Genomic DNA, 13,057 nt, shown 5'->3' with positions numbered 1-13,057 from the left:
TGGTTCACCCTCCAATGGCTGCCGCAGCCGGCGCACTGCTGCCGGCGCACCGCTCTGATCCGAAAGCAGGAGCCAGGTGCTTCCTCTTGGTCTCCCATGGGGTGCAGGGCCCAAGCACTTGGGCCATCCTGCACTGCACTCCCTGGCCCCAGCAGAGAGCTGGCCTGGAAGCGGGGCAACAGGGACAGAATCCAGCGCCCTGACCGAGACTAGAACCCCGTGTGCCAGCCCCGCAAGGCGGAGGATTAGCCTATTGAGCCGCGGTGCAGGCCTTTTTTTTTTTTTTTTAATTTATTTGACAGGTAGAGTTATAGACAGTGAGAGAGAGAGAGAGAGAGAGAGAACGAGAGAGAGAGAAAGGTCTTCCTTCCATTGGTTCACTCCCCAAACAGCCGCCACAGCCAGTGCTGCGCTGATCCGAAGCCAGGAGCCAGGTGATTCCTCCTGGTCTCCCATGTGGGTGCAGGGGCCCAAGCACTTGGGCCATCCTCCACTGCCTTCCCGGGCCACAGCAGAGAGCTGGACTGGAAGAGGAGCAACTGGGACTAGAACCCGGTATCCATATGGGATGCCAGTGCTGCAGGTGGAGGATTAACCAAGTAAGCCACAGCGCTGGCCCCAGATTGTTGTACATTTTCTAAGCACTATTTCTTATTTGGTTCAGAATTTGACTTGGAAAGAGATATTTTATCTTCCACACCCCATAAAACACCACCAACAGAAAGGATATCCCTGAATATGAAAGTTATGGTGTTGATGGTAAGGAAGGGAGGGCCCTGCTAGGGAGGCACCATCTGTGTGAAAGTGACATGAACACGCTGTAGTTCTGTCTGCATTGTGCTTATGACATGATAATTTGTGAATATTTTAAATCATCTCATAAGCACAGATTTTAATGTTTTCCAACCCCCACCCCCCAATAATGTGTCTTTTATTCACTGGGGGAAAAAAAAGCAAGCTTCTGACTGAAGAAGTAATGACTGAGAACTTAAAATTAATTAGCTACAACATTCCTTTCATTGGTTCCATGAGGATACAATGAGATTGTGACTTTGAAAAGACACACTTCTTTGGTACTTTATTAATTTCCAGTTACAGCTAGAATCCCATGCCAATACAATGAAGACAGTCTTTTTTCTAACTAACCTTTGAGCTTGAAAAATCTTGACATTGGCCTTTTGAATGCCAGAGGGATGTGAACATCATTCTGTATTTAACTAGCACTCATGTTGTCTGTTGTAAAAATCCAATAAGCCTTTCTCTTTAAAGAGACGTTATTTACAATGAGTTTTTTCCCTCAAGGAGACACATTTACCAGTTCTGTGTCAATAATTCTGTGGAGGAAATGTCGTGATTACATCTGGAAAAAATGGCAGAAGATGGAATTAAATAAGATTTTGTGTTAGGATTTCTTTACCAAATATAAGGGGTTACACTGAACTTTATTCTGAAAATGACCAATCACTGAACACATGCTTTCCAGTTGCTGGGAAACAGAAATAAAATGTACATATGAAAATGATGTGGACAAAATAGAGAGAATTTTGCAGATAGAACAATCATTACTGTTATTTGAGTAGATGCAGTCCACACAGAAAAGGAAAAGGAAAACAAAGATTAAAATAAGTCCATTAAGTTAAATTTCAGTGTATGATTATATACACAGGCAGATAGATATCAATTTAAATATAGATATAACAATTTGCTTAACTTTGATAAGTCTCTATCAGAAATTTCTTTATAGTAGGACTCGTGATTCTGTTACCCTCAGAGACCTTGAAGTTCATCCGGTCCATTCTGGGGGGACACTTCAATTGTATGTGCAGCATTCCCTCCAAGCAGCCACTTAGATCACCGTGGCATACTCCAGGTATCCTTCAAGTGGGCAGAGGATACATCTGAATGGAGGAGAGCTGATAGAGCACCCGGTACAGAGCAGGCATTAGCTACTCGTATGAATAGATAGTTCATGCTCATTTTACCTGGTCCCATTGTTCCTCCAGCTGGAAGGGCCTGTAGTTATCTCCAGGACCTTCTTGTTCACTCTCTTCGTTCTGTGTTACTCACTCAGGCCAAATAGTCCTGAAACAACAAGCCTTTCACCAGGGCCTTCATCATCCTTTGGAGGCTTTTTTCTTAAAATGGGTTTTCTGTTTTCTTTATCTGTTAGCTAGCATCTTGAAGGATTTCAGATCAACATCTTTGCATCTTACCCAATTTCATTGACCATTTGTAGCTCAGATAACATGAAGGTGAACGACTGACCAAGACATCTAATTATTTTTTGCCAAAGATTTTTTATTTAAGGTATACAAACTTCATGCATTCCATTAATACAACTTTTAGGAACATAGTGATTCTTCCCCCTGTACCCACCCTCCCACCCATCCTTTTATCTTCTTCCTCCCTCTCTTATTCCCATTCTTATTTTTTACTAAGATCTATTTTGAATTAACTTTATACACAGAAGATTAACTCTATACTAAGAAAAGAGTTCAATAAATAATATGAAAAAAAAAAAGACTTTTCCTCAACGGTCAAGATGAGGGTGTTCAAAGTCATTGCATATCACAGTGTCAATTTCACTTCTATAGAGTACATTTTAGGTGCTCTATTAGTTACCATAAGGGAGAACATGTAGTATTTGTCTTTCTTGGACTGGCTTATTTCACGCAGTATGATGGTTTCCAGTCCCATCCATTTTGCTGCAAAAAACAGGATTTCATTTTTTATGCTACCATGTAGTATTCCATGATGTGCATATCCCATAAATTATTTATTCAGCCTTCAGTTGACAGACATTTGGGTTGATTCCAAATCTTTGCTATTGTGAACTGAACTGCAATAAACATGGGGGGACAGGTAACTTTTTCATATGCTAATTTCATTTCCCTTGTGTAAATTCCCCATACTGGGATGGCTGAGTTACATGGTAGACCTATATTCAGATTTCTGAGGTATCTCCATACTGTCTTCCACAGTGGGTGACACCTAATTATTACAAACAAGAGAATATGTTTAGGAGATGAGCAGCTATCTAATGAAAGAGGTCTGTGGCATTGCTTAATTTAGGATCAAAATTGAACACATAGACATGGAACCCTAAAATTGGATTGAATGAGAGATAGTACAATCCAAATGATATAATTACCAAAATACTGTAAAACTATTTTCTTAAAGCTAAATCCTATTCTGTGGCTTCTAAACATATGTTGAAGTTGGTATTAATGGCACACCTCATGAAGGGTTTCAAATGAAAATTTTTATATACTGGTTTCTTATATCACATAAATAGAACTACTTTTCAGTAATACCAAATGCAATCCATTTATATTTAAACAGCCATAAACTAAAGTGATTACAGGCCCTAATTTATATAGAAATGTCTCAGAATCACTTTAAGAGCACCATTTTTTTCTTTTATTGTTGCTCAGAGAAAAGCTTTATTTATTCGTGTGAGGTAAAGGAGACAATGGGAAGGTATAGATTGCTAAAGAAACTACCCCTGCACATCATCACTTTTTCACTCTCAAAATCATCTTTATCTGGATAACAGGATTATTGGTCCAGGCTATCATGAATATCTAAGACTGAAAATGTCATAGAAAAATATTAACTTCCCATTATTTGATAAATAGTGCTTTGGAATAACATTATTCCAGCATGTGGCATCTTTAGATTCACAAAGCAAATTCAGACTTTGTATGAGAACTCTGTTTCAGATATGGAAACTCATAGTATCCTCACTTCAAGATTATGAGACCGGTTCTACAATTATTCCCCTTAAAATGGGGGCAACTAAGCTCAAGGGAGTTAAATATATGATGAAGAAAAGAAAGTAAAGGATGGACATCCATGCGGCCAGGGCTGAGGTCCAATCATCTTTGCCTACAGTACTGACATCCACGTGGGCATCAGTTCGGATACTGGCTGCTCTACTTCCAATCCAGCTCATTGCTATTGGCATGTGAAAATCAACTGAAGATGGCCCAAATCCCTGAGCCCCAGCCACACATGTTGGAAACTCCAAAGAGGCTCCTGGCTTAGGCCTGGCCCAGTCTTGGGTATTTTTGCCATTTGACATGTGAACCAGGAGAAAGAAGATCTCTCTCTGTAACTCTGCCTTTTAAATAAATAAATAACTCAAAAAAATGGGTATCCAAATTCAGCCATTTGGGCTCCCAGTGTGTGCTCATAGACACTGGCAGATTGATTCATCTTGAAACTCATTTACCAGAGTATTTTCAGCGTATCTGAAGACATATTGCCATGTCTCACACATCTAAAGTGAATTTCTGGGTGAAGTAGCCCCAGTTCCTTTCAGACTTCCTCATGCCACTCATTTTCTTTCTCAGTTCTATCCATTTAGTAAGTAGGACTTTGCATGACATAAACCTACAGAATAAAAGGAAGTGTAAAACACTAACCAACGAATCTTGGTCCATTCCTGTATATAAACATCTTTAGAGCACGCACCTTCCTGTTGGGCTTTGTGTGGCAGCCAACACAGGCAGAGCTGTATCCTCCATGAATATCTTACTACATATTTAAGAGCAGATTAAACTCAGAAGCATCATCTGAATAATAGTGGCTAATGAGAAATTATTGTGATCTTACTTGCTTATTTTGATGATTATATGAAAAAATGGGCTAAGAAGAATTTTGAAAGCTATAATGAGTTACATCTATAATGATAAGTGCATTACAATAACCACTAGGTGCAGTTTTGTAATATAAGAGGTGCTGATAATCTAGGAAATTAGGTTTGTCAGCAGTGAGCTGTCAAGAGAACGCGGGTGGTTGGCTTGTTATTAGGCCACTATGTGCCAAGTCATCCCTGAACTTAACATTTCTTTCTGGAAGGTAAGATTTGTGAAAACCAATGGGCCAGTTGGGCTTTGTACCCACTGCATAACCAGTGCTTTATGCCTCATTTAGACCTCTCCAGTGGCTACCTCACTAGAGGTAGTTGGAAATATCAAAACAGTCATTAGAGTTGTAATGAGCTTTCATGTTTAATAGCTTCAAACTTGAAAGATGGCTGGCTTTTCAGAGAGTCATCTATCCAACAATATGGTTCAGCACTCCTGAGGTCACTCAAATCCCACAGACTCTATCACTGCCGTGGCCTTAGATTGAATCAAGGGGTAGCATGGACAGGTGTTTTTAATCAGAACAGACAGGTTAACCAAACAGCTGCCTAGCAAATGGCTATTTCTCTTTGATACCTGGCATCCTTCAGCAAGGATGCCTGCAGGAATTCACTTCAGTTCTTGGACTTAAAAGTAATAAATAAAAACAGCAAAAATCACAAGAAAAAAATTTTACATGTCTCAGGTACTCTGCTAGGTTTTCTACCTTTCTTGTTTCTAATCCTCAATACAAAACTATGTCATTGACATATTAGGTTAAGAAAAAATAGTTATCATTTATCATCAACAGAGCAAATTTCTATAGCCTCAATCTCATGGCTTTGTTGAAATCGACATGGTTCTGTAAAAGTGGCTCACTGTCCTCACATAGAACTGAGACATGGCTCCTGGGAGCAGAGGTCAAGGTGTGTGAGTAGTCAGGGATAAAGTTGGAGATTCACTCTTTCTTAGATGCAGATGCCTTTGATTTTATAATCTGTCCCTTGTTCTGTGTTTTTAAAACTTCTCGATATTTTCTTTTTTTTTAAGTATGTTATTTCTCAAGTTACTTTTGGGTTGTTACCCAACAAAACATAATTGCATGGGCTTTCAGCCTACAGGCCATATAAAAATATTACAAAAGTTGAGAAGCAACCACTTGTAGTTTGTGTTCTCTGTCAAGAAATGTCTTATAAAACTCTTTCATAGTCTGTAATTGGAATAATTAATCTCTTTTGCTTCTCTCAGCATATGATCCCATTTGGAATGCTTTAACAGCATTTTAATTATTAAAACATCCTCATAATTATTAGAAGTTAATCACTACATTTTAGGCAAAACATTCCATATCAGACATCATTCATAATTGGGAAGAGGCTGAATATATGGGAAAATAATGGTTGGGGGAACTCCAGCTCAACAGATAAGTAACTAAAACATGCCGTGCTGGCAGGTACCAGTCATACAATTTCCCCAAAAGGTCTATTCTAATAATTAACACACAGTGAGTCCAGAGAAGCTTAGTGCTAAAATATTTTCACAGTTTCACAGAATTGACCTTCTTCCCCCATCTACTGCCCTCAGAGGATATGATGTTATCTTAGGGAGGAAGCTGTAAGGCTAGGTGTCAGCAGAAACACTTTTTACAAAGCCTTCATTTTTCTGTTATTTGACTGAAAATGACAGATGTTCTCTCCACATTTCTTTTATGACTCTCCAGTAGAAATTCCCATGCTTCTTGTACGCACATTTTTATTAACTATGACTTTCCAAAATGAATTCCATGCCCATGTTCTAGAATATCAAGAGAACTGTGGACTAACTAAAGATGATGGAGCTTACAAATCATCGTGGGTGCCAAGAAAAGAGATGAGCTTCTAAAAAGACTCTGTCAAAGGTATGCAATCATTTTGAGAAGGGAGTATAAAAACAGTCTTCAAAAGGATAAAAATTATTCCCTGAGATAAGTTTTTATTCTGCATCATCCTGTGACATCCACTGGGTTTTTGAGAATAATAGAATATGAATACTCTAATGCAATTCTTTATGTGTGATGACTTTTTTAATGCGATCCTCCGACCCAATGATGACCATAGGTGCTGTAGAAAATCTTGAATCTGGTCATAATGGCTGTCATTAGTAAAGCACACAATCCTTTTTTTAAGATTTATTTCATTTATTTGAAAGTCAGAGTTACAGAGAGAGGTAGAGACAGAGAGAGAGGTCTTCCATCCGCTGGTTCACTCCCCAGATGGCTGCAATGGCTGGAGCTGCACCAATCTGCAGCCAGGAGCCAGGAGCTTCTTCGAGGTCTCCCACAAGGGTGCAGGGGCCCAAAGGCATGGACCATCTTCTACTGCTTTCCCAGGCCATAGCAGAGAGCTGCATTGGAAGTGGAGCAGCAGGGACTCGATCTGGTGCCCATTTGGGATGCCGGTGCTTCAGGCCAGGGCTTTAACCTGCTACTGCACAGTGCCAGCCCCAAAGCACACAATTCTTAATTGGCCATTTTCAAAATCACATGGTGTCTGCAGGCAACTTCAGTATTCCATATCTGAATAAAATCAGGTAGACTGCATACATTTCTCTAACACTGGTCGTGAATGGTCAATGAACTCCAAGTCATGGGTGTTTAAGCTGCTCAGATCCTCCAGCTCTACTGTTCCAGAATATATCATTGATGAAACAGTGAAAACTGCAAAACATTATAAAATGCTTTTTTTAAATTTATTTATTTACTTGAAAGTCAGAGTTACACACAGAGAGAAGGGGAAGCAGAGAGAAAGACAGAGAGAAAGATCCTCCATCTGCTGATTCACTCCCCAGATGGCCACAACAGCTGGAGCTGCGCCAATCCAAAGCCAGGAGCCAGGAGCTTCTTCTTGGTCTCCCACCTGGGTGCAGGGGCCCAAGGACTTGAGCCATCTTCTACTGCTTTCCCAGGCCGTAACAGAGAGAGCTGGATTGGAAATGGAGCAGCCAGGACTTGAACCCGCACCCATATGGGATGCTGGCACTGTAGGCAGCACTTTACCCACTATGCCACAGTGCCAGCCCCTCTAAGATTCTTAATCACCAATCTAAATGAACCTGAAGCAATGGCCCCTATTTTGGATTTCCAAGGGTACCATGAAATTCTCCTGAATTAGCAATTTTCATGTTGCTGTCATTGTTGTCTTATTTGTACATCTTTTTATTTCCTTAAAAAATTCATTTATTGGCTGGCGCCGTGGCTCAATAGGCTAATCCTCCACCTTGCGGCGCCGGCACACCGGGTTCTAGTCCTGGTCGGGGCGCCGGATTCTGTCCCGGTTGCCCCTCTTCCAGGCCAGCTCTCTGCTATGGCCAGGGAGTGCAGTGGAGGATGGCCCAGGTGCTTGGGCCCTGCACCCCATGGGAGACCTGGAAAAGCACCTGGATCCTGGCTCCTGCCATCGGATCAGCGCGGTGCGCCGGCTGCAGCGGCGGCCATTGGAGGGTGAACCAACGGCAAAGGAAGACCTTTCTCTCTCTGTCTCTCTCTCTCACTGTCCACTCTGCCCGTCAAAAAAAAAAAAAAAAAAAAAATTCATTTATTTATATTTGTTTGGAAGTCAGATAGAGACAGAGCGAGCCTCCGTACATTGATTCACTGTTCAAATGGCCTCATGAGCTATAACTAGACCCTGCCAAGTGAGACCCTGGAACTCAACCCAAGATTCCCATGTCGGTTGGAAGCACTCAAGAATTTGAGCTATAACCTACTGCCTCTCAGGGGATGCATTAGCAGGTAGCTGGAATTAGAAGTGGAGTCAGGACTTGAGACTAGGTAAGTCTAATATGGGACGCAACCTCCCAGAGTGGCATCTTATCCACTGCATGGAAACCTGCTGCTATTCGTTCTTTCTTTCTTTCTTTCTTTCTTTCTTTCTTTCTTTCTTTCTTTCTTAATATTTAGCTATTTACTTGAAAGGCAGAGTTACAGAGAGGCAGAGACAGTGAGAGAGAGAGAGAGAGGCCTTCCATGCCCTGGTTCACTCCCCAAATGGCCACAACTGTCAGAGCTGGGCTGATCTGAAGCTAGGAGCCAGGAGTTTCTTCTGGCTCTACCAAGGACTTGGACCATCTACTGCTTTCTCAGAACATAGCAGAGAGCTGTATCAGAAGCAGAGCAGCCAGAGCTCAAATCAGGTCCCAAATGGGATGCTGGTGCTGCAGGGGGCAGCCTTTCCCACTACAGTATAGCACTGTCCCCTGCTGTATTTCTTTCTTGAAGGAATATGACCTCCCTGTGTGTAGGGATCAAGCATACCTTGTCACCTTGGGGCTTACTTTCCACTTTGGGGTGCATTCAGAAAGTATGTTTGTAAAGTGGTGACAAATGACATAGAGAAAACAAAATGGGAGAGAGGGAACATTGAGGGATGCTACAATTGGAAATGCAATTCCACGGAGAATATGCAATTTCAATCAAAGTCTAAAAAGATGAGGCGGCGATCCCTGAGGTGACAGAAGGAGGAAGGCATAGGAGAAAAGGCAAGGGCTCAGATATCAAATGGCTGCTACTGCGAGAGCCAGGGGAGATAGGATATTTTGCAACAGAGGGTGGGAGCCATGGGGTGTGAGAGTTGCATCTGGTATATCCAGGATGCTGATTGTGGTAGTGGCCCAGGCTCTTCTTGTTTGGGGAATGGAATATATTGGAGTGTTTTTCGAACATAAGAATAATTCAACCTGGATATATAGATAAATAGAGAGAAGACAGATGGTAAATGCAATGATACATTAATGTAACTAGAGCTAGAACTATAGATGTAGACATAGAGAAGTGGATAAAGATCTACCTCTTATTCTTTCTATTTCTCTGGAAACTTCAATAGAACTGACTTGATTAAAAGGATATTACCGGCTATTGAGAACAAATGTGACATATATATCTATTAAAATACATGCTCAGAGTATTTCTGCAGTAGGTAAGACACCACGTGTGATGCAATTCATATTGAATTGCCTGAGTTTGAGACTTGGCTCTGCTTCCAGTTCCTGCTTCTTGCTAATGCACACCTTGGGAGGCAGTAAGAAATAGCTCAAGTATGAGTCCATTCCATCTACATGGGGAACTTTAAGCTCTTAAATTCACCCTGGTCCAGCCCCAGCTGTTCTATGTTGTGAACTTTTGGGGAACAAACTAGAAGGTGGAAATGCTGTTGGTCTCACACTCTGTCTCTTTTTCTCTTTGTCTCCCTTTCTCGGATCTCTTTAAATTTTTTTTAAACAATTAAAACGCTACCTATCCTTTAGATGAATTCCTTGAATATGATTGGGAAAATCAGATAATACTTTTTGAATGAATGTATCTGATAGACTACTTTAAGCAATGAAATGTCATTGATGAAATTTCCTCACCAGAAAACAGTGTCATTTGGAAAAGGGGTGTGTGTGTGTGTATATGTGTGTGTGCATGTCTGTGAAATCTAATGGTAGGTAGGTGTTCCTAGGAAGTTCTAAATATTGCCATTAATATATTTACATTGAATATTAAAGTAAACATAAATTGAATAGAACTCTATAGAAATTATTTCTAGAATGTTCTGATTATTGTTATATGTGTATGTTTATGTCACAAAATCATTATTTCAATGGGGAGGACTCAATAAAACTTGAGAGTGTTTTCTTCATTTATTTGTTTGCTTTAAGAAATATTAAAAAGGTATCTTCTTAAAGTATAGTTAAATTCCACACTGAAACAAGAAAACCTGGCTTCCTCTATATTAAAATATTTGATCTAAAGTATCTTCCATCTTCTGTTACCTCAGTCATTGTAAATTGAATCAAAAGAAACTCAAGGTGAATCCAAGGCTTTAAAAGTCTCAGAATTTCCATAAGGCAGATGAACTGTAAAATGTCACCTATGTGGGATGAGGCAGAATTCTGATTGAAAGAGGGGATATGTGACATTACTGGTTCCTTTTTCTCAAGCACCATGGACACTTTCACTCTGAACAACATATTTTTCTATTTGCATTTTTGAAACAAGATGATTTTTTCTCTTTTGGTGAGTCAAAATATAAGCAACAAAGGCAGGAACAATTGAAAAATGTGAATATTTTAGGTACTGTGTCAGTTTGCTTATTGTTCTTTTTATTTTTATTTTAAAATTTATATAAGGTAAACAAATTTCATGTAATTTCATATATACAGATTTAGGAGCATAATGATACTTCCAACCCTATCCTCTCTCCCATGCAAGCTCCCACACTCCCTCCTTCTTCCTTTTTTATTCTTTCTTTTAATTTTTACAAAGACATATTTTCAGTTTATTTTATAATCTTGTGAGGTTATTTAATGCTGTGGCAACTTATACCTTTTTACCTTCCTTTCATGTGTGCAATGAATAATGACTTTCAACATGCCACTTCTGTGACTCACCAGACCATGGAAGAGCAGATCCGCAATGTTTGCTATCCATGCAACCACTTCTTCCCAGGTTTGTGCTGTGGTCTGGGGACACTAGGACATTATATCTCAAATTATGTTTATTTGTTTTCTTGGTTATTCAGCTTCTCTTTGTCACTGTATCCATTTGCAGGTGCCCCCATGAGACCTTTAAGCAGAAACAGAGAAACAGAAAGATGATGACTCTTGCCTGATGATCAGGTAATATTGATTCCAATGGTTAAAGTTCAGGCAGGAGATAAAGAATGAGAGGAAAAAAGAGTGAAACACGGGTAAATGTGCATAGAGCAGAAACCTCCAAGGAGAAGAAGAAAAGCTTATGGAGGGGAGTAGAAGGGGATTAGCACCAAGGTATTTCACTATTCTCATTAATGATCCAAGCCTGTAGATAAATGGAGTCTGGGCTCCTGGACACTTGTCTACTCTGTGGAGGGAAATGAGGATGCAGACAACTTATATGGGGACATTAGAATCCATGAATAACTTAGACATATAATTAGGATTGGAAAACTAGCACTATCTGCTAATCTCCCTGAAAGCAAATACAATTTACTATTGTCCCTTTATTGTAGATATTGGACCAAAAATTAATATTTTTACTTTTCTGTGACTTTGTTTGATAATCTATTTCTTATAATAAACATATATATATACTGTATTTCAGAAATTGGGGAAGGGCTGGTGCTATGGCGCAGTGGGTTAAAATCCTGGCCTGAAGCACCAGCATCCCATATGGGTGCCAGTTCTAGTCCGGGGCGCACCTCTTCTGATCTGGCTCTCTGCTATGACCTGGGAAAGCAGTGGAGGATGGCCCAAGTCCTTGGGCACCTGCACCCGCGTGGGAGACTCAGAAGAATCTCCTGACTCCTGGCTTCGATCAGCGCAGCTCTGGCCATTGTGGCTATCTGGGAAGTGAACCAGCGGATGGAAGACCTCTCTCTCTGTCTCTACTTCTCTCTGTAACTCTGACTTTCAAATAAATAAATAAATAAATCTTAAAAAAAAGAAATTGAGGAAGTATATCAAAGCAAAATCAAGAAAATATACACTTAGCTTTATATATCATTGGAAATTACATTTAATATCTGTCACATTTTCATATTTTTTCTACTTGTTTTATAATTTGCAGATGATAAATCCTTATAATGAAGATATAATATTATAGGCCTCTAAAAGTGACTATGACCATATTACATACAATTTTGTTTCTAGCTTTTATTCATATCACACACTCAGACATATCCCAGATAAATAAAAGGATGAAGTCAGCATCATCTTAGTGACAGAATTATTCTTTTGTGTGGATATATAGTCATTCAGTTTATCAATTCTCTCTTACTGGGAATTTAGCTTTTCATTGTTTCACTATAAATAGGAATACAGCATGTTTATGAATTAATTTTTACTGGATTTTTTAACTTATCTGATGTTTCTACATTTTTCATGGTTCCATGATTACTGAATGGCTGTTGTCAATGTTTCCAACACTGCAGTTGTGAGCATGAGCATTCACTACGAGAGAGCTTATGGGACAAAAATTAAGACTTAGGAATGTTAAGCAGCTTGCTTTAGGTCACACTGCCAGTCTCTGGCCTGGCTGGCTGGGGTCCCCTGGTTTCTCTTACAGCACTGCTTTCCTCATCTGTTGTATCTTAAACATCATTGTCATTTTCAGGAGGCAGAACCTATTTGTATAAAGCTTGAAATGCAAAAGAGGGCTTGGTTCCGTGATGTCACTTGCATTGTGTCAACACAAATGGATCAACGAGGAAGATAAGTCTCCTGGTTGAAAAAAATATAGATCTGTTATCAGAGCTCCCTGAAATTCAAAACTAGCTACACCAACTTGAGTATATTTATTAACCAAACTTCTGTTTTAGTAATCTACTGATCTGTAAAATGAATATAATAGTTTGTTCACTAGAGTACTGTTAAATACACAGTAGTTCTTACATCACAGAAATCAGAAAACACTACACATAAGGACTTTC

The sequence above is a fragment of the Oryctolagus cuniculus genome, chromosome 6 (genome assembly GCF_964237555.1).
Source record: "Oryctolagus cuniculus chromosome 6, mOryCun1.1, whole genome shotgun sequence".
NCBI lineage: Eukaryota > Metazoa > Chordata > Mammalia > Lagomorpha > Leporidae > Oryctolagus > Oryctolagus cuniculus.
Note: the sequence above shows the minus strand (reverse complement) of the source record.